Here is a 21,826-nt window from a genome sequence, read left to right as displayed (position 1 = left end):
ATTATAAGAATTGCTAGGGTGGACAGCATGTTGCACCGCATAAGGGTTCTGGGGGTGGGGGGTGTAGAATAGGATCTTTCCCAAATGTGCATATTGCTGATGTCATTTGAACATGGCTGGGCCTAGTATTGCTAGTAATAATTCTGATTATAATGTATGCCCACAAATACAAGATGTTCATGTTGGGTTCATTATTATATATGTTGAATACAAACGTTATTTACATAGATAGGTGTGTGTAATCAACCGCCCCTGACGGAAGTAGTAGGTTCTGCCTGGCTGGGGTACTGCCTCAGCCAACCAGAAAATGGCAGTTCCAACAAATCCCTATGGGAAATTGCATGGGTAAAATGTGTTTTGGGACCCACCCCCCTTTTTCTCAGCTCCTGCTTGATGTATCACCACAAAACTTTCCAAACAGCAGCGAAGTGAGTGGAAAACTAGCTTTGAAAATGTTGTGAAGATTGATAAAACAGCACGTAAGGTATTTGCAAAACAACAAACGCTTTTCTTGTGGAAAATAAGTGCTAAGTACCACCAGTAGGTTATGGATATTTGTGTGTGTATGCATGTATATGTATATGTATATATATATATATATATATCTATATATATATATATATATCCATGCACAGGGTGATTCTGGATAATCTAGGAACACAGCAGCACACCTGAGGACAGCATAATATCTTTTATTGTGCACACAACGAACGACGTGTTTTAGCGATAGGCACTCCTTCCGGTAACTGAAGACCCTGGGGAAGGTGGCACGTGAGCCGGCGGAGCAACCGGCAATCACCCAGAGTAAATTGCCACAGTACATGCGCTCGGTGGATATATATATATATATATCTCCACTAGGTTAGTGTTTGAAAGTATATCAGGTGACTGCAACTTGATGTCGAACACTCCGACTTTGCCTGTGAACAACGGCGCCATGCCTGAAACGTGTAAGACTGTTTTGAAATGGATTGAATGTTTGATACTGGCATCGCTATAGTCTCCATTAATGGAAATTCAATACCTACCTGTTAGTGCTTCTCCATCTGGGGGCAAAAATATATATATTGTTGTCTCTGTGGTCTCAGACAGCATTGACCGGCTCTACAGAAGACATACCTACCCGCCACTCCGGTTTACCTAATATATTAACACAACAACCCGAAAGAGATTGATCTGCCTTGAGAAAGCCCTGGCCTGCTGGCCCCTGGGCGAAACACGTGTCGGCTGTTCCCTTGTCTCTAAACAGTCTTCAAATAAAAAGACCACTGCAAACAAGTACTGAATCCTTTTATTCATATGACGTCTAGAATAAGATTGAGGGATTTATTCACCCTATAAATTACATGAACAAAAAGAGCACAGAACCAATCACACATTTCAATCAATTTGAACAGGTGGTATCTGGGTGAAAGCACCATTTTGATTTGTGCCATAACCCTAATTGGGTCCTGACTAATTGTGTGTGAACCCTGGAAACACCCACCAGCCACAAAACTAGATATAACTAAGGCCTACCTGTACTATTGTATTGTGTTACACTTGCATCACGTATGGTGTTGCATGGGCATATTTGCAAAACAATGCAAAGCCACCATTCGTAGCACCGTGTAACTTAGTAAATCTTGAGAAAGGCATAGCAGCAAAATTCACTGTTTTGTGTTACTCTGAACACCATAATGTGAATTCCTGGTCAATTTCACCTGCATAGTTATGCATGCCACTCTATACCATTCCACTATGCTTCACTCCACTCTATAGTATTCGACTGCATGACAGTCAAGTGTGCACTACGCCACACCACTGTACTCTATTCCACTCTACAGCACTCCACTGTGACACTTCATTGTACAACATCCCTCTTGATGCTATTACACTCTATGCATGTATGCCACTACACTGTATGGTATTCCAGTACCCCGCACTACACTGTAATCCACTCCACTGTACCTTATTCCACTGTACGCCACAACACTCTGTGCTATTGCAAACTAGGCTACTTTCCTGTACAACACTCCTCCCTACACCACTCAAGTGTATGCAAATTCACTGTACCCCACTACATTCTACGCTATTCCATTGGAGGACACTCCATGGCACTCAACTGTGTGGTATTCCACTCTATCTCACTTTACTGTACACCACAACAGTCAACTCCACTATAAGCCACTCCATTGTATGCCACCCCACTAAATGCTGTTCCACTGTATGCCACTACACTGAACGCTTTTCCACTACACTGTATTCCACTCCACTATACACTAGTACACTCAACGCCACTTCAGTGTACTCTACACCTCTCCAGTCTACACTATTCCATTACATGCCACTCCACTGTACACCACTACACTGTATGCGATTCCACTCCCCCCCCACACTCTACTGTATGGTACAGCTCTATACGCTATTCCACTCTATGCCAATCCACTGTTCTCCACGCTATTCCACTGTACATCACTGCACTCTATGCCAATCAATTCTACACTATTAGACTGTACACATTTAAACGGTAGGCCACTCCACTATATGGTGTTCAACTCCACCGCTACCACTGTATGCCACGTCACTCCACATTACGCTACTCTACTCTACGATGCAGTATTCCACTCTACCCAATTCCATTGTACACCAAACCACAGAATGCTAGTTCACTGTATGCGACTGCACTCTTGACACTCCCCTGTACTAGTCCATTGTATTCCAATCCACTGAACTCCACTCCAGTTGATTCCAGTCCACTCTAAGCTAATCCATTGTACACTATTCCATTGGACTCCACTGTAATCTACGCTACTACACTGAATGCTATTCCACTCTACCCAAGTCAACTGCACGTCACTCCACTCAATTTAATGCTATTAGACTGTACAACAGTCTATCACACTCTACTCTACACTATTCCAGTTGATACCACTCCACTCTACCCAACTCCACACTACTCAAATCTACTCCACTGTACGACACCACTCTACTTTAATGACAATCTTTGCTCCTCGATAAAAATCGAGTTTCTCCGCTCTATAGCACTCCACAACATTTTACTGCTCTCTATGCATCTCTGCAACACTCTACTTTACTCTAAGCAACTAAATAACATTCTATGCAACTCTACGCAACTCCTTCTATGCCACTCCACCCCACTTTACTCCACTCAACTGTATCATATATGACTCCATTCTACTACACTTCACCTTCTACCACTCCACACTACCAAACTCTGATAATCAACTCTACAACACTCCGTGTCATTCCCCACTACCACACTGTACTGCTTTTTACCCTTCAACACTCTAATCCACTCTGTGCCACCACACTGTACTCAACTGCGCAACACTTTCCATCAGTGTACCAAATTGCAGTCCACTCCACCCTATAATACTTTGCTAAGCTCTATGCTGCAACAGCCCACTGTACTCCACTTTCCTTCACTCTGCTGTACAACATAACACTACACTCTATCACACTTTAATTCAGTCTATCCAATCGACTACACTAAACTATACTCCAGTATACAATACTTTACAACACTCTATGCCACTGTTCAACGCTCCTCTCTACACTACTCAACTCTAGCACACACTCCTCCACTCTTTTCATTTGTAATCTGTAAAACTCTACTACACTCTGTTGCTCTACATCACTACAGCACTTCTTCCGCATACACTTCACTCTATGCTCCACTATATCTCACAACACTCAACTGTACAGGACTTTCCAAAACACCACTCCACTGTACTGTACAAAGCACCACTCCAATTTATGACACTTTACTCAACTGCATGTTATGCCACTCAACTGTTACGTACTACACTCTACCGTCTGAGACGCCACTTCAGTCTATCACACTTTACTTTACTGTACGCTACCCCACCATACTCCCCTTCACTGTATTGCATTCTGCAATACTCCACGACACTGCACTGTACAACACTTTCCTCCACTGTACTATATAGCCCTCCACGTAACAGCACTCCACTCGACAACACAGGACTCTATCATTTGAAACACATCTTTATTTATTTTTAAAACTCTTAAGAAAACAAGAACAAATGTCAAACCTTAGTTATAGTTCGAGAAACTTTCTTTTTTCCTATACAAACCAAACTTAAAATACACAAACATTGGAAATTATATAGTTATAACTTTCAATTACAATTGATCCACCACCTTAAAAATATTCAGTAGCGCCTCCAAACACATTCTTTTCAGCTCGCTAACCAGACCACCCTAACTATAACTTACCACGCTACCATGAACTGTGTTCTTACAAATGATGACACTCCACTGTACAAGGCTAAACTGTACAACACTGCACTCAACAAGACTGAACTATATGACGCTCTATTCTGTGCCACTACACTGTATGTCACTGTACAACACTCCTCTCCAACACACTCCATTTTGTGACACTCCAGTCTGACACTCATCTGTATAACACTCCGCTCTAATGTTCAACATGCCACTCCACTCTACCATACTAAACTATGTCACACCACTAAACTTTATTACACTTCACTCCAGTGTACACTACACCAATGCGCTGTCCTCCACTCTATTTCACTCTGACACCATCCTTCACTGTACTGTAGAACAGACCAATAAACAATACTCCATTGAATGATACTACAATTTGAAACACATTTTTTATTAAAAAATAACAATTGACATACAATAAAAAACTAAAGGTTAAGGTTTATTTATAGTTAGAAATATCATTTATTCCTTCGATATAAACCCAACTTAAACTACACAAACATCAAAAATCCCAAAGTTAGTTATTACTTAAACTTATAATTTACGGACCACCTTCAATTTACTGTCTTGCACTTCCGTACAAAGTGTTGTTACCTCATTCGCCAGACTACATTCACTATGACTCATGCCTTCTCCATGCAGTGGTCATACACTTGTATATGACTTCACTTATAGCATTTATAACAACACGTATATCATCTCAAATGATGTTATTTGTCACAATGAAGACCATGGTAGAATGGTGAGTTATAGTTAAGATCGTCTGGTTAGAGAGCTGAAAAGAGGGTTTTTGGAGGTGCGCTACTTGTAATATTTTGAAGGTGGTGGATAAATTGTATTTGAAAGTAATAACTATAACTTTATCATTTCTAATGTTTGTGTATTTTTCGTTTGGTTTGTATAGGAAAAAATAACTGATCATCTGCTGTGAATCTTGTTGAATGTGCTTTTGTGTGAACTTCCTCCTCAACACAAATTTGACCGCAGTTCCTTGTTTCGTCAACATCTTTTACCTGGACGTCTCTGGTGTAGGTTTTGAAAGTGACTATTCATTTGCTGTGGGTATTGGTAAGTTTGCTTTTCTTGTTTTTTCTCTTGTTTATTCATAACGCCCAACACCATTTGTTGTGAGCTCCTTTCTACATGAAGTGTTTTGTCATGGTTCTTCATATGTTTCCTAATAATAGACGCACTCAAGCCTACATCCCACTTTCCCTTCTGTGCAGTTATGAGGACTCATACAGACAATGACCCCTCAATGTTCCATGTGAACAAGCAAGGGAGTACAAGATCACTAGCACTCTCTGGTAATGCTCAGTTGATTTGGAACTAGATGATTAGCATGAATAGCAGCTCAGTTGATTTGGAACTAGATGATTAGATGAATAGCATCTCATCTAGGGCAAAACCTCTGCCAGAAATCTGGGATGAATTTCACAACATATTAAATCCTTACGAGAACTCCAGGAGCGAAACATGTCAGAACTATACAAGGTGTTTAGCTTCCGAGGCACAGCGAGCTTGGATCTCATCGCAAATGAATCCAACAAAAGATTCAGATCTTGTGCCAGCAGTCAGTGGCTACCGAAGTCGAGGAGAGATGCCTTTTGATTGCATGAGATGGGATGTTTGCCTACGTTGCGCATTTCTGCCATTCCCCCTAATACTGAGAATAATTTGCAAAATTACATCAGAACAGTGCTAGATTATCCTCATTGCACTAGCATAGCCAAGGCAGTATTCAGCCACAGACATCCAAACCTTGACCCATATTTACAAACATTTTGCATTACTTTTGAATGCAAACCTAGCTCTAAGTGTTGTGGTGTGATTTACAATCCAACACATATTGATTTGTGTTGGATTGTAACCCAAAGTAATGCAGACCTTCACAATGGGCTGCCCTGCATTACTTTGCCTCAAAGGAGTGTTTCCTTGCAACCACCCATTAGTTTTGAAGCAAATCCTTATCTACAAAGATCTGCAGACAGGGATTTGTGCCAAAATCTTGTGCCTCCTCGAGGCAGGCATACCGAGGAGAAAATGTTTGTTTTCCTTATTTCTCCCTTTTTTCACATGCGTGCTGCATTGCACAGCACTCATGCAAAGTGGGTAACGCCTTAAAGCATAGTTGTGTACTGGAAGGGATTCCTTCTAGCACAAAACGTATTCTTCCCACAATACAGACACCCTAGCTCCATGGCGCAAATGTGTTTGTGTTGGCATATGGCAGCCAAGATATTGTGAGAGTGTAATAGAGCCACATCTTAGTAGACATATGATGCTGTTCTGCTCTCTCCTGTTCATGCTAAACAGCCGGTGACTTTACTTGCTGCCTGCGTTGCATGACTTTTATGTGAATCTGGAAACTCATGCCCCAGCGCAGGGGTCCAGTGCTTTTTTATAAACCCTCTATCTTTGACTTTGAGCCTTAATACGTTGCGTTTGCACAGTTCAATAACCCAGTGTGGTGCAGTCACATCCTGGCCCAAGGCAGGGCGTCTTCAACCAGACAGACATACCAAAGTAAGTGGGAAAGGTTCTTTGCCTTGCGGGTCCAAAATGCCTACATCTGCATACATCACAGCCGTACCAGATAATAGTGAATCTCACCCATTTAGCCAAGGCAGGCCTTTGGCATAGCTTGACCCATGCCCATTCTCTGCCACTCTAGGTTTTGCTGATCCACTGTAGTAACTTATTTTTTTTTCCCAGAGAATCATCAAGGTGTTTCTCAAGGTTGTTTCTAGGGCCCTGCCACTGCTGCGCCTTCAGTGGGGCTCTTCAGTGGGAGCTGAAGAGTGCTCTCCCAACTCACAAAGAGGCCTTTTGAAACAATACAAATACCGTACGTTTCCTGGATAGTAGTGCTATAGCTTGCATAAAGAAGGGTTAGTGAGTTACAAGTGTTGCTCAGGGTCCACAAGGACAAACGAACCCTACGTTTCTTCCCATTGACCCATCAGAATGAACCAGTGATGCTTAGTTCCTTGTTTCCAATCCTATTACTACGGCAGAGAGGGTGCTGCTTTCCTTAGGTATACATCAGTGCCTAAGCTTCTATGTGGAAAAGACAGTGCACTTCAGACAGACAAGCTTTTAATGACTATTATGCACACTTCAAGGGGTCACCGACTCTCCGTACAAGGTACTGTTAGGTGAAGACAATACCTTCTGCCACTAAGACAAACCTCATGCTCCGCTCTGGGAAAGGATGCCAATGCGTTCAATGCGAGGCATGGCAGCCCTATAACCTGGCTCCTGCTGGCAGACATAGGCAGGGTGCCATCAAGACTGGTACATGCCTGTTTTGCTGACAAGCTCACCATCTCTGGTGGTTGTTGGCACACCCACACCATCAGACTGGAGATGTAGAAGTGCTAGAATCAAGCATGGCAACATGCCTTCTCCAATAATGTACTCATGATCTGAATTGGAACATCCCCATGTATATTGGGACTGCCCCTGCCCTGATACAATTTATGAATGAGCTGACGACACACTTCTTTAAAGCACTGTACATCATGACACATTAGCCGTCAACTTAAATGCTTAGAACTATCTACTGGACCTTGTAGAGTGCTCCACTGCCTTTTGGCTAGGTTTGCACTATAAATATACCACTTACATGCATGCATAATTACAGGGTGGCTTTATGGAAGAGCCGTCAAACCTTCTCATGAGGCACAGGGTCAAGACTGATTTGCAAATAGCTGGGACTGAACTGAGGTGGCAAAGTGAGCTAAAGAACAATGATGGATTCAACCCAGATCTGTGACTGGGGGTGAGTGACTGAAAAGTTTCAGCACATCGTCCATCATCTCCGTGTGTTTGATTTGTTCACCCTAAGTTGGCAGGGTATGCCCAGATATGGGTCCCTTGCTCACTTTGCCACTGGATTCAAGCGAGCCTGGCTGATGAGGTGTGTTACCCTGAAACTGGCCCCAGGATGCTTGTTTCTGGTTCAGGGAAAACCTGGCTTGGCAGTTCGGACTGGACTGTTCCCATGAGGCACAAGGTCAAGACTGATTTGCATATAGCTGGGTCTGAACTGAGGTGGGGAAGTGAGCTAAAGAACGATGATGGATTAAATCCTGATCTGTGACTGTGGCTGAGTGTCTGAAAGGTTTCAACGCTCCGTCCATCATCTGTTTTTTAGAGACTCACTTGTGTCTTCCTTCACACTGGGAAGTATGGTGGTCTCTGGCGGAATGGAATTCAGCTTGCTGTCACCTTTTTGGCTGAAGTTTAGTTCCTTTTAAACAAGGTGATTAGTTTGCTAAATATACTCTTCTTTCAGGCATGCTAGTGATTTCTGTTGGAAATTACTAAAGTACATCAATCTCGATGAAGGCGAGTGATTCCAGCATGTGAATTGATGAAAGATACCAGTGCTAGGAGACTTCTTTCAGGTATGTAAAATGTTTGTTCTGAGGGCCCGCAGAAATCCTGTTCTTGTTTTCTTCTGGTAAAAGGAAATAAAGAGTGGACATGTTGTTTACTACATTGTTTGCCCCATCTACATTGAGGAAAGTATACATGCAAAAACAGAGGACAAAGTGAATGTGAACCAATTCGATCATTTAATATCAATCGCTAGTCATTTACATTCTATCACTCAGAATGATGTGTGTTGTATTTTCCATTTAGTTTAAAAACTTTTATATAAAAGTTTGAAAAAGTATACTTGTGTTTTTTTTTAACAACCTCAATCTGGACATAATTTCAATTATAGCCATTACCTTGACTTGTTAGCAACTCTTAGGAGCAGATTTACTTTTCTAAATCCATTAGAACCAACGTAAAGTAATGGCAAGTTGTTGTACTGGTTATAGTCTAATGTAATTTTTTTTCTTCCAATCTAAATGTTTTCTCATGCAATATTTTTTACATTTAAAATGTAACAGTAATTCTTTTTCTAATTATATGTTTTGATCTGTTAGTCCAGTATCAGAATGTAGTTATTCAGACCCCACGATAATGACTTTCCCCTGTGCCAGCTCTGCTTACCTGCAATCATAGGAGATTACTTACTAAATGTATTTACATGTTGCTCAAGGTGCACAAAGCACTGCATTAATTTACTTGCCATTATAAAATTCTGAAGACACAGTGAAAAGTTGTCTAGCTCGAGCACACACTCAGCCATTAACAATTAACACTCACACTCAGTGTTTTTCATGTTTGTGTTAAATATAACTTTATTTTTCTAGAACAGACAGCTGTTGTGCACGTATTTTGATTATGCTAGTCAAAATTTACTGTTCGAGGCATCTGAGCTACAGATCACACACTGTGCATAGATCGACATCTGGTGTTGGGCCCGGATGTTTGCACTTTGTTGTTGTATTGGAATAAGTCTTTGGAAGTCACGAGATCGGTGACTCCTTCTTTGGACAATAGTGCACATGGGCATCGACTCCATCTTTAGATTGTTTTTTTCCGCCATCGGGTTCGGATGTGTTTGTCTCGCTCCAGTTCGGTGTTGTTACCGTTCTACCTTTCGACGCGCAATCCTTCACCCATTCTTCGGTATTGTTCAAGTATTCGACGCGCATCTCAACAAACTTGAATTCTTCGATTCCGGTCGCCGACGCAGGCCTTCGGGCATAGTTGTGCCATTAGGCCTTTGGCTCATGGAAAGGACTCCTTTCAAAAAGTGTCCTCAATGTGGATCCAAGTTTCCACACGCTGATCTTCACGAGGTGCGTAACCTCTGCCTTTTGCCCGAGCACGAGGCCAAAGACTGTCCAGCTTGCGCCTCTTTCCACTCCAAGAAAACAATACGGGATCGTCGTGCTCAAAGAAGCATGGCTCGATCATCAACATCGATACCAGACGATATCTTCCAAAAAGGTATCAATGTACCAGAGCAGGAGCAGATCGAAGAGGACAACATTAGCGCCTCTGAAGCCGACGACTCCGACTTCGAAGACATCACTCCAGGGCAGCGGGTCGTAAGTACTGACATCGACCCCTCCCCACCACCCATTCACAAAAAGGCTTCGGTAACACCTTCACCTTCGGGCCTAGGTGCACACCGGTACAAAACTTCCTACACCCCGCCTTCGGGCTCGGCAAAGAAGTCAATACATAAGCCTTCAGGCCACTCTGGATCGAGCCAGCCTACCGTCTGTACCGAAACCCCATCCCCGGCACCAAAAAAGAAACCACTGTCTTCGTCAGCACCGACGCCTGCTTCCACATCGGCGCATTCGGCACTGAAATACACTGGCATTGACTTTTCGGCTCCGAAAAAATCATCAGAACCGAGCAAACAACCGGTTCCAAAGACCACTGGCGCTCAGCCTTCGGATCCCAAAAAATCATCGGAAACCAACAACCAGTTCCAAAGACCACTGGCGCTCAACCTTCGCATCCGAAAAAACCATCGGAATCAAAGAAACAACCAGTTCCAAAGACCCCAACGGAACCCAGGAAAACTCCTGATTCCAAAACTAAGGAGCATAAAACGACTCCAAGACTTGTGCCACACAAACAATTGGACCCGAAAAAATCGGTACCGAAACACACTCCAGAGGAGGAGCTTTTTCGACCTGATCCAACCCAAAAAACTCTCCAAATATACCCCAAGACAGGTCAACTTATACTTAGTCCTTCCAGGAAAAGGAAAATTGACAAGCCTGTACCAGCTCCACGCCCTTTAAAGAAGAGGAACTTTGCCACTTCTCCTTTAAGAATTCCTTCTCCACCTCCTCCTCCACACCACATCTCTCCTGACCCATCTCCAGTACCCTCACAATCTCCTTCACCTCAGGATGATGAGGGCACCTCTGGGGAGGAAGGGAATGATGAACCTAGTCATCCTAATACCCCCAGAGGACCTATGGGACAATTATGGCACACCAGATGTTCCTAATACACCACAAGATGATATCTACCCATCTAGACTATCCCCTCCAGAGGACACTATAGGATTCACTCAGCTCATACACAGAGCTGCAGAATACCATAGTGTGAATTTGCACACAGACCCTGTAGAAGAAGATTTCCTCATGGACACTTTTGCACCATCTCAAAGGTCCACTTCCATTCTCCCAATGTTAAAAGGGGTAATCAAACACGCTCCTGAAGTTTTTAAGGATCGTGTAAGGGCTAGGGTCATTAACCTTAGGGTTGAAAAGAAATACAAGTCTGCCCCGCTGACCCTGTTTACATTAAAGGGCAGCTTCCCTTGGATTCCTTGGTAGTCTCCAACGCCAGGTAAAGGGCTAACTCCCAAACCTCAGAGATGCTCCACCTCCTGATAAGGAGTCAAAACTGTTGGATGCATCTGGTAAAAGAACAGCGTCCCAAGCAGCCAACATATGGAGAATTGCCAACACACAGGCTTTGCTGGCTAGGTACGATAGGGCAAACTATGACCAGCTAGAGACCCTACTACAACACCTTCCAGATCAATATAAAACAAGGGCCAATGATCTCATCCAGGAAGGCAAACTCATAACTAATACCTCCATTCGATGTGCTCTGGATGCTGCAGACACAGCCTCCCGAGCTATTAATACCATTGTCCTTTTGCACAGACATTCGTGGCTACGCATTTCGGGGTTCAAACCCGAAGTTCAAACTACCATACTAAACCAACCGTTTGACCAGGAACACTTATTTGGGCCTAGTGTAGATTAATATTTGGAGAAGATGAAAAAAGTTACGGATACTGCCAAATTAATGGGAGCTTTGCAATCGCAAGCTCCCAGAAGTTCCTTTCGTCGCTCCTCTTAAAGGTGCGCCTCTAGAGGTTTTACCACTGATAACCCCTCCACTTCCTACAAAAGTCTCACCCAGACCTCATTTACCAGAGGCTATTACAGAGGAGGCTACAGGGGCAATAACAACAACGGTAGAGGCAAAACTACCAATACTCGCACCGCCTCCACCCCAAACAATGACTTCCCTCCACTCCCCCCGGACCACTGTACTCTGGTCGGGGGAAGATTGCTACAGTTCCTACCTGTCTGGAACACCAATACCACGGACAGGTGGGTGAGACAAATCATCCAATCCGGTTATTGCCTAGAACTCACTTCAACTCCCCCAAACATACCACCCAAACAGCGTCTAATGTCAACAGAGTATTTAACGCTCCTAAAACAAGAGGTGCTTTCCCTCCTACAAAAATATGCAATAGAACCAGTTCCCCTGCATCACCAAAACATCGAGGTTTACTTCCTGTACTTTCTAATTCCAAAGAAGGATGGAACCCTGAGACCCATCTTGGACCTCAGACCATTAAACCTCTACATACAATCAGACCATTTTCATATGATCACTCTTCAACAGGTCCTTCCTCTACTCAAACAAGGCAATTTCCACATTCCCATTCACCCTGCTCACAGGAAATATCTTTGATTTGTAGTGGACAGTCAGCATTACCAGTTCAAGGTTCTCCCATTCGGAGTCACCACAGCACCCGGAGTCTTCACAAAATGTCTGGCAGAGGTAGCAGCCCACTTAAGAAGGCAACAAAATCATCTCTTCCCATATTTGGACAATTGGCTCATAAAAGCCAAGTCGCATACCCAGTGTGTAAATCACACACACACCACAATCCAACTACTTCACGACTTAGGGTTTACCATAAACCTCACAAAGTCTCATCTCCAACCGTCTCGCATCCAACAATATCTAGGTGCCACAATAAACACCTCAAAAAAGCCTTGCATATCCCAGTCCAGCCATGATAGCATGCATGCAAACCCTTATAACAAAATTCCAGCCGCAACACTCACTTCCAGCTTGAGTGTTCAAGCAACTAATAGGTATGATGGCCTCTTGTATATTCATACTACCTCATGCAAGACTCCAGACGCGCCCCTTACAGGAATGCTTAGCACGTCCGTGGAACCAAGCTCAAGGTCAGCTAACAGATCTGGTGTTGGTGGACGACCGCACACATCGCTCTCTGCAGTGGTGGAACACCCAAAACCTTTCCAAAGGGCGACCGTTCCTAGAGCCGGTTCCACAGATTGTGCTAACAGCCGACGCATCGCTCACCGGCTGGGGAGCTCATCTACTACATCACACTATACCGGGCTTATAGACACCTCAGCAAAAGCTACTCCACATCAATCATTCGGAGTTACTAGCAATCTTTCTAACATTAAAAACATTCCAGAAACAGATATCAGGCAAAGCTGTTAGTCCGCACTGACCGTATGACAGCAATGTACTATTTACAAAAACAGGGGGGGGACATACTCTCTGCAGCTCTCTCAACTAGCACAGAGCATATGGAGGTGGGCTATTCCTCAAAACATATTCCTTTTAGCCCAACATCTTCCAGGAATTCAGAATCACATGGCAGATCTGTTAAGTCGTCAGACACAACAGATTCACGAGTAGGAACTTCATCCACAAGTTCTTCAACCGTTTTTCCAAATGTGGGGGCAGCCAGAGATAGATCTCTTCGCCACACATTACAACACAAAATGCCCAAGCTTCGCCGCCAGATATCCACACCCATTGTCCGAAGGCAATGCAATATGGATGAATTGGTCAAGCAGATTTGCGTACGCTTTTCCGCCTCTCCCACTCACACCATTAGTGGTGCGCAAGCTGCAACAACAGTCACTAACACTGATCCTAGTTGCTCCAACATGGGCCAGACAACCATGGTACACAACATTGCTGGAACTATCAGTAGTCCCACACCAAAAACTACACCTCTCCCCACAGCTCTTAACACAGAACCATGGAGAGATCAGACACCCAGATCCAGCACAGCACAACCTAGCAATCTGGCTCCTGAAGTCCTAGAATTTTGTTACCTCAATCTTCCACCTGATTGTATGAATGTTATCAAAGAGGCTAGGCGCCCCACCATTAGAGCCTGCTATGCAGCCAAGTGGAAAAGATTTGTTATATACTGTAACACCATCAATCCTCTAGATGTGTCCATTCAACACATCATATGTTACCTGCTGCATCTTCAAAGATGTAATCTAGCATACACATCAATTAGATTATATCTCGCCGTCATAGCAGTTTACCTACAAAATAGACAACATATGTCATTGTTCAAGGTACCTGCCATTAAAGCATTTATGGAAGGCCTCAAAAGAATAATTCCTCTCAGGGTACCACCCTCGCCAGTGTGGAATCTAAACATCGTCCTCACTAGACTAATGGGTCCTCCATTCGAACCTCTACATAAATGCGAGCCACAATTTCTTACATGAAAAGTCGCTTTCCTTGTGGCCATTACATCTCTCAGAAGAGTCAGTGAGCTACAGGCACTATCCATTCAAGAACCATTTTTACAAATCCATCATAACAAAGTGGTTCTCAGGACAAATCCCAAATTCTTTCCTAAGGTATTTCTCCCTTCCATCTCAACCAATTTGTTGAGTTGCCAGTGTTCTTCTCGCAACCACAAACAGTAGCAGAAAGAGCTCTTCATACAACAGACATAAAAAGAGCACTCCTTTACTATATTGACAGAACAATACCTTTTCGCAAAACAAAAAAACTTTTTGTATCCTTCTCACCACCAAATAAAGGCAATCCCATATCAAAGTCTGGGAGTGCAAAGTGGATTGTCAAATGTAAACAAATTTGCTATCACAAAGCAAAACGTACACTGTCTATTCCCCCTAAAGCCCACTCTACCCGCAAAATAGTGGCTTCAAAGGCATTTCTAGGGAACATTCCCTTAGATGTTATCTGCAAAGCAGCTACATGGTCTACACAGCACACATTCATAAACACTACTGTGTAGATGTGCAGGCAAAGCAACAAGCTAGTGTGGGCCAGGCTGTACTCAAAACACTATTTCAAACTACTGCAACAGATACTGGTGGTCGCCGCTAAAGAAGAGTACGGCTATGCAATCTAAGCACAGTGTGTGATCTGCAGCTCATATGCCTCGAATGGAAAATGCTACTTACCAGTATGCATCTGTTCTTGGCATGTAGAGCTGCAGATTCACACACGCCCACCCACCTCCCCAGCTACCTTTATCTGTTTCAGTATTATCTTAATTAGATACAACATACATGGACATCTATTTCCGTTTCTCACAAAACTCCATCATTTCCCTTCTTGGCGAAAAAACAATCTGAAGATGGAGTCAATGCCCATGCGCACTACTGTCCAAAGGAGGAGTCACCTATCTTGTGACTTCCAAAGACTTAGTCCAATACAACAACAAAGTGCAAACATCTGGGCCCAACACCAGATGGCGATCTATGCACAGTCTGTGAACCTGCAGCACTACATGCCAGGAACAGATGCATACTGGTAAGTAGCATTTTCCTTATTTTGTTTCCACGAACCATAAAAGTTTGACAAATAAAAATATCACAGGTAAAAAAAAGAATTGTAACACCTTTGTAAAACATCACAGGAAATAGAATAAGAAAGAAAAAAATCATAATATTCCATGGTTTAAAATTTCAGTACATACAGTGAAAAGGTTTAGGACACCATAGTATTACACATATTGTAAAAAATTCCAACAATGTAAATATGGACAATGAGCAATTCCGACATTCTTTTTCAGTCTCCAAAGCTCATAACGCTTTCTGATCGCCATAGTAACTTTTATATAATTGGATCCCGCAGTGCAAATAACAGGAGTGGCCAAAGTGTGTCAATATATATGTACAGGGGCGGATTTCCCTTAAAAGTGGGGCTAAAAAATGTTTCCTTGCATTTTTATATAGGGGGCAGAATAAGATAAAGTGCATAATGCTCTGGTTTGCCGAATTATCACACCAGCAAGGCATGAGTTTATTATTTACAATTTCTGAAGCACACGCAAATTATAACATCAGGTCAATACAATAATATAAAGGAACAAGAAAGTAGTATGTTGGGCTTTGTCCGTTCTTTTATTCAACAAGGTCTTCCACTCCCTTATGCCAACGCGTTTCGTCGTCTATGGGTATGAGCCCTACGACTTCCTCAGGGCGGGAAGTAATACAAATATTGAAGTTGTAATATACGGTCAATTGAACAAACATTTGCTTTACATAGTGTAAGCCCAAAACACAGCCTCTGTGCATCGAGGGACTAATCAAAACAAACAATTGTGCGCATCATCCATGTGAGACAATAATTATGCTTAAACAAAAGTATACAAGACGTATATATAAATTTCATTCAACATTGATTGTTGCAGAATATCGCAATTAAAACTTAAATTCAGTATCTACACAAACATCCAATTCCATGCTATCACCTTTGTGAATGTGAATCTGCACATTCAATAAAAACAACCCATGTGCAGTTTATATTAATGAACCCATGTGAGTTCCACGCTTCCCTACGCTCCCCTACGACACTGATACCTTGGAAGAATGTAGTATCCTGATGAATTAATCTAGATCCATTGCTGTAAAGATTAGATAAACATGAAACCTTTATCAAATGGAGGACCCGTTTTGTGAGCATACTTCTCTCGTTACTAGTCGCGACTAGCATATTGCGGTTTGATAAATACTTTCCCTAAATATATGATTCTAAAAAAGCCTGCTATCAAACTGATGAAAAATCCACGGTCCAGGACATACTCGATATAGAGAAGACAACCTTATATGGAAGAAAAGAACCTACATAGAAAATCTTTTCCTCATCGTATTAACAACAATCATAACGTATACAAAGGATCTTTCATACAACTTGCCCTGAAGAAGTCCTGTTTCAGGACGAAACGCGTCGGCTGTGTCGCATTGTAATGTCCATTGCCTAATGAACTTGGAATAAAAAGACTAAATCAAGGAACATTTTTCTGGCTTTTGAATTGGATTTGAACTACATATATTGTTCTTATTTGATTGCTTTTCACAAATGTGTGGTGCATCTTGGCTTCTATTTGACATGTTTGATTAAGTTCCCTAGGGAACTAGCATTGTAACAGTGGGTGCTATCCAGAATGCACACACTTCCTTAATTTATGTGTGATAACACTCTATTGGGGAGAACACATTAAAGGGTGACATTAGAACAGGTGCTGTCAGATAGAAGGTTCCACTGTTAATCCTAATAGTACTCTTACTTTAGGATAAGGTAAAGCTTACCTCACTATTCAACAATAATTCCAAAATAAAGTACCCTTTATTTTGAGACTTGTGATTTCATGTATTGATCCTCTTATAAAAGAAATCAAATCGGGACTCTGTGAAGAAACGCCAAATATTCATGTAACCATTCCATTGTATTTACAAATCCTACAATAGCGCACTATCAATAATAAATCTTACCAGTGAGTACTGCGCAGTATCCAATTTCTACGAGGTGTCAATATCCTAGAATACTATTATATCCAATCACCGTATTCAAAATTTATAGAAAGACCAACTCCAAATTGAAACGACAGGTCCCTGAAGTACGGGACACTCTGTTAAATGCAAAAATAAATAAAATATTGTCAGCGTTACTATTATATCAAATTACTAGCCTTTAATAAGCTCACAAAATCCTCCGATCTTACCCCTTGTGTAATATCACAGCAAGTCCTTTTCAAGTGTAAGCAAACTGTGGGCAAAACCGGAAGCAATATTTCCGATGAACGAGACAGGTCCCTGAAGTACGGGGCAACCTGCGAAAATGGTTAAAGAATGGCCGAGTTTAGTACCGACCAGAAATAGCATCTCCTCGAACGAATAGATCAGGTAAGTATCGCTTAACATACCTGTTACCACACAGCGTTCAGTGCTGCACCCGGATAGCACGAAGGCACTCAACTGGCCTCGTCAGTTGCTCAAATACTATTCGTAGAAAGTGAAAAGGGGACTACATTAGATAAAATCATCAGCGCCATCTTGGAATGGTTAGTTTAAAAAGAATAAAACCTGTATTTAACGTGAATCATTAGGGCAATGAAGGCAACTTTCCAACTATACTACATCAAAGACAACTCCAAATATCAAGTGCAGGATTAAAAAAAAAACATTTGTATTCGTGGAAAGTAAAAAGGTGAAAATAAAAACATCAGCGCTATCTCGGAATGGTTAACCTTCAAAGAATAGAACCTCTGTTTAACGTACATCAGTAGGACAATAAAGGTAACTTTCTTACTTATACTATAGCAACAATAACTCCAAATATCAGGTTGCAGGAATAAACGGCCCATTTGCATAGTGACCTACCTGAATCAGATGAGTCACTATCATGAATCTTAACCAAAATAAATGTTCAACACTCGTTTATAGTCACTTGACTGCCAATATTTGTGTAAATTCTTGTCAATCTCATACTGCTCTTGACTCATTCTCTACAATTCTCGCCCATTAATATACTGCATATTAATTGCAGTTCCAACTAGTAAACTGTATCCACCACATAAGGTCAATGTAAATGAATATATGCCATTAATACTACAGCCTTTAATCCCCGAAAAAATATTGCAGCTCCTGATCATAGTTGAGCCCATCCTCCACGGCCCTCAGACGCATGATCCACCTCGCTTCGTGCCTACGTAATTTCAGCTCCCTGTTACCACCACGTGGGTCTAATTTTATATGTTCTATTCCATAAAACATAAATGTCTTATTAGGGCCTTGTGCAGTACAGTTATAAACATGTTCAGCAATAGGGTATCTCATATCATTGTTTTTTATCGCTCGCATATCTTCACTGACACGGTCCTTTAGTGTTCTTATGGTGCTCCCTAAGTAGATTCTATCACACTTACAAGTAATTATATAAACAACATATTTTGTACCACAATTAATGTTAGTCAATATAGTATACACTTTACCAACCTTGTCTTTAAATTGCTTAATCTTGTGTACGGCAAATCTGCACATCCCACAATGACCACATTTGAAAAAGCCTTTAGAAAATTGTGTTAGCCATGGTTCCAACTCTGTTTTGATTGGATAACTGGGGCTTAATAATGTACGCAGTGTTCTTCCCCTTCTAAATGTAATCCGGGGTTTTTCTGTTAAAAATTCCTGCAATGTCCTATCTGCCTGCAAAATGTGCCAATGTTTGTTCAGACTTTTACGTAATGCAGTACTGATATGAGTGTAGTCTGTGATCATCCTAATCTGTGAAGTGATTAGTCCCTTGATGCACAGAGGTTGTGTTTTGGGCTTACACTATGTAAAGCAAATGTTTGTTCAATTGACCGTATATTACAACTTCAATATTTGTATTACTTCCAGCCCTGAGGAAGTCGTAGGGTTCATACCCATAGATGACGAAACGCATTGGTAGAAGGGAGTGGAAGACCTTGTTAAATAAAAGAACGAAAAAAGCCCAACATACTACTTTCTTATTCCTTTATATTATTGTATTGACCTGATGTTATAATTTGCGTGTGCTTCAGAAATTGTAAATTGTTTATTCAATCTTAGATTGAAACTTTAGGGAATTAGGGTGGATGTTCCCCCTCTTTGAATGCACCGCAGGATATGTGTAATAACCCAATACTACAGTAACTGGTGTAAATTTGTATGAGCACCTGTGGACCCTTTTCCCCGACATGAGCTTATTAGCCCACCCTATTTGACGCGTGAATGCCACTAGAAAGTGCAAAGTGTATAAGCGAAATCTCCCCCACATCAAATATCACCTGATACCCAGGCTGCTTGTATGCAGTGCGCAGTTCCCGCCACTGACTTCTTTCATATGGTTTGGGACTGCGTTGACCCTGCGTACTGCCCTACTAGTGATGGTGGAGGAATTGCCTTGTCGGGGTTGCATGCCTAGTGGCCAAGAGACATGTGGCCAGCACGTGGAAACAACCCATACCTTCCCCGATCCAGCACTGGTGCTGAGGAGTAGACTGGTGTGCACAACTATATAAATCTATTTACGCTACTCGTGGGCCTCCTCACAAACATGATACGGTGTGGGGGGAAGTGGCTTGTCGATGTAAAGTAACTGATTCTTTTTACTGAGAATATGACATGTATGGGTATGTTTCTCAATGCACAGCTCTTACTGCTTACGATGATGGATGTACTTGCTGTATAAACACAATAACATTGGTCATGTAAAAAAAATATATATTTCACGGCAATCCCCATGTTACCCTTTGGGAGAAATAGTGCTTGCAATAGTGAAAAACTAAATTAGCAGTATTTCACTAATAGAACATGTAAAACACAACAGCACATGTCCTACCTTTTAAATACACTGCACCCTGCCCAAGGGGCTTCCTTGGGCCTACCTTAGGGATGACTTATATGTAGTAAAAGGGAAGGTTTGTGCCTGACAGGTCAAAATGGCGGTTTTAAACTGCACATACAGCCCCTGCGGTGGCAGGTCTGAGACATGTTTGCAGAGCTACTCATGTGGGTGGCACAATCTGTGCTGCAGGCCCACTAGTAACATTTGATTTACAGGCTCTTGGCTTACCTGGTGCGCTTTACTAGGGACTACCTAGTAAATCAAATGCCAATCGTGGCTTAACAAATCACCAATACAATTTACACAGAGTATTTGCACTTTAACCCCGGTTAGCAGTAATAAAGTGCCCAGAGTCCCAAAACCAACAAAAACAGGTCAGAAAAATAAGAGGACGAAGGCAAAGCGTTAGGGGATAGCCCTGCTAAAAGGAACAAGTCCAACAAGAAGATAAAGCTGGTACCAACCTATCTTTGTGTTTTTTGGCAATGTTTTTGTTCTGGTGAGGTTGTTGTCCAGGGTAAATCCTAATGACTTGATTTTTGGTCACAAATGAGGTTGAAACCATTAAGGTTTGCGTCATTGAGCAAGGTTTATACTGTTTCTAGTTCTTGGCACATGACAAGAATTCTGTTTTGGTTGGATTGAGCTCCAGGATGGGTCTCGACAACTAGATATGGATAATGTGCAGGTAGCAACTGATGCTAGATGTCTGAAGCAGAGCAAATTTTCAAGTAGATTTATGTATCATCGGCATATCGGTGAAGCTACTTTTTCTCCCCCAAACTTTTTATTAACAAAGCTCGAGAGACCACATCATTCAAAAACAGTATCATAAGTACATCAGTTGTCATATACAGAGAATCAATGAAGTCGTATTCATGGACAGCGCAGGCCCGCCTATTGCCCCCCAGCTTGCCTCTATTCCGCCGTCCCCAGCCCTCTATACCTTCTCCATGGCATCCACACCCTCTCCCATTTCTTTGCGCACCCTCTACTTTTGTACACAGTCTCCTCGGCCCTCTGGCACCAATCGAGTTCTTGGTTCCACTCCTCCACCTGCGGGGTGCAAATGCCCCCCAGCTTCTGGCGATGTTGCACTTTGCCACCCCCGCTGATAGGGCCAGCCATATACCCACGTATCTGGACCAATCTGCATCACCACAAATCAGTAATAACAGCTATTTTGGATCTAGTGGAACAGGCTCTCCCACCACCTCCAACATTACGCCTGTGACCCTCTGCCAGAATGTGGACACCTCAGGACACTCCCATAATATGTGTACATATTAGTGAATCTTGATCCTATTATCAGTAGAGTAGAGCACCAAGCAACTCCATGTAGAGGTTAAAGATGAGAGGAATATGTTTGGAACACTGAGGGACTCCTGGAGGGGAGTGTGAACTATCTGGGGTCGGTTGTAAAGGTAGGAGGAGAATCAGTGAAGGACATTTCTAGTAAATGGCATTT

At 42.3% G+C, this 21,826-nt stretch overlaps 2 long non-coding RNA genes across 3 annotated transcripts in view; both read right to left on the bottom strand.

Moving 5' to 3' along the window:
• Positions 1-21,826, bottom strand: part of LOC146866729 (uncharacterized) — a 156,093-nt gene that overhangs the window by 81,512 nt on the left and 52,755 nt on the right. The window contains exon 3 of one of the 2 annotated variants that reach the window (XR_014960552.1): positions 4,626-8,719. The exons of the other annotated variant lie outside the window; for it this stretch is intronic. This is a non-coding gene — a long non-coding RNA (uncharacterized LOC146866729). Of the gene's footprint in view, positions 1-4,625; positions 8,720-21,826 lie in introns of those variants that run through there. 2 annotated transcript variants of the gene reach the window in all.
• On the bottom strand, positions 17,481-17,969 carry LOC146866730 (uncharacterized). The gene is made up of 3 exons (XR_014960554.1): positions 17,912-17,969; positions 17,711-17,818; positions 17,481-17,617 (listed from the first exon to the last, which is right to left on the bottom strand). It is a non-coding gene; the product is annotated as an uncharacterized LOC146866730 (long non-coding RNA).

This window comes from Triturus cristatus, chromosome 1_2 (genome assembly GCF_964204655.1).
Source record: "Triturus cristatus chromosome 1_2, aTriCri1.1, whole genome shotgun sequence".
In the NCBI taxonomy this organism is placed as follows: domain Eukaryota; kingdom Metazoa; phylum Chordata; class Amphibia; order Caudata; family Salamandridae; genus Triturus; species Triturus cristatus.
This window is presented reverse-complemented; position numbering and strand designations above follow the sequence as displayed.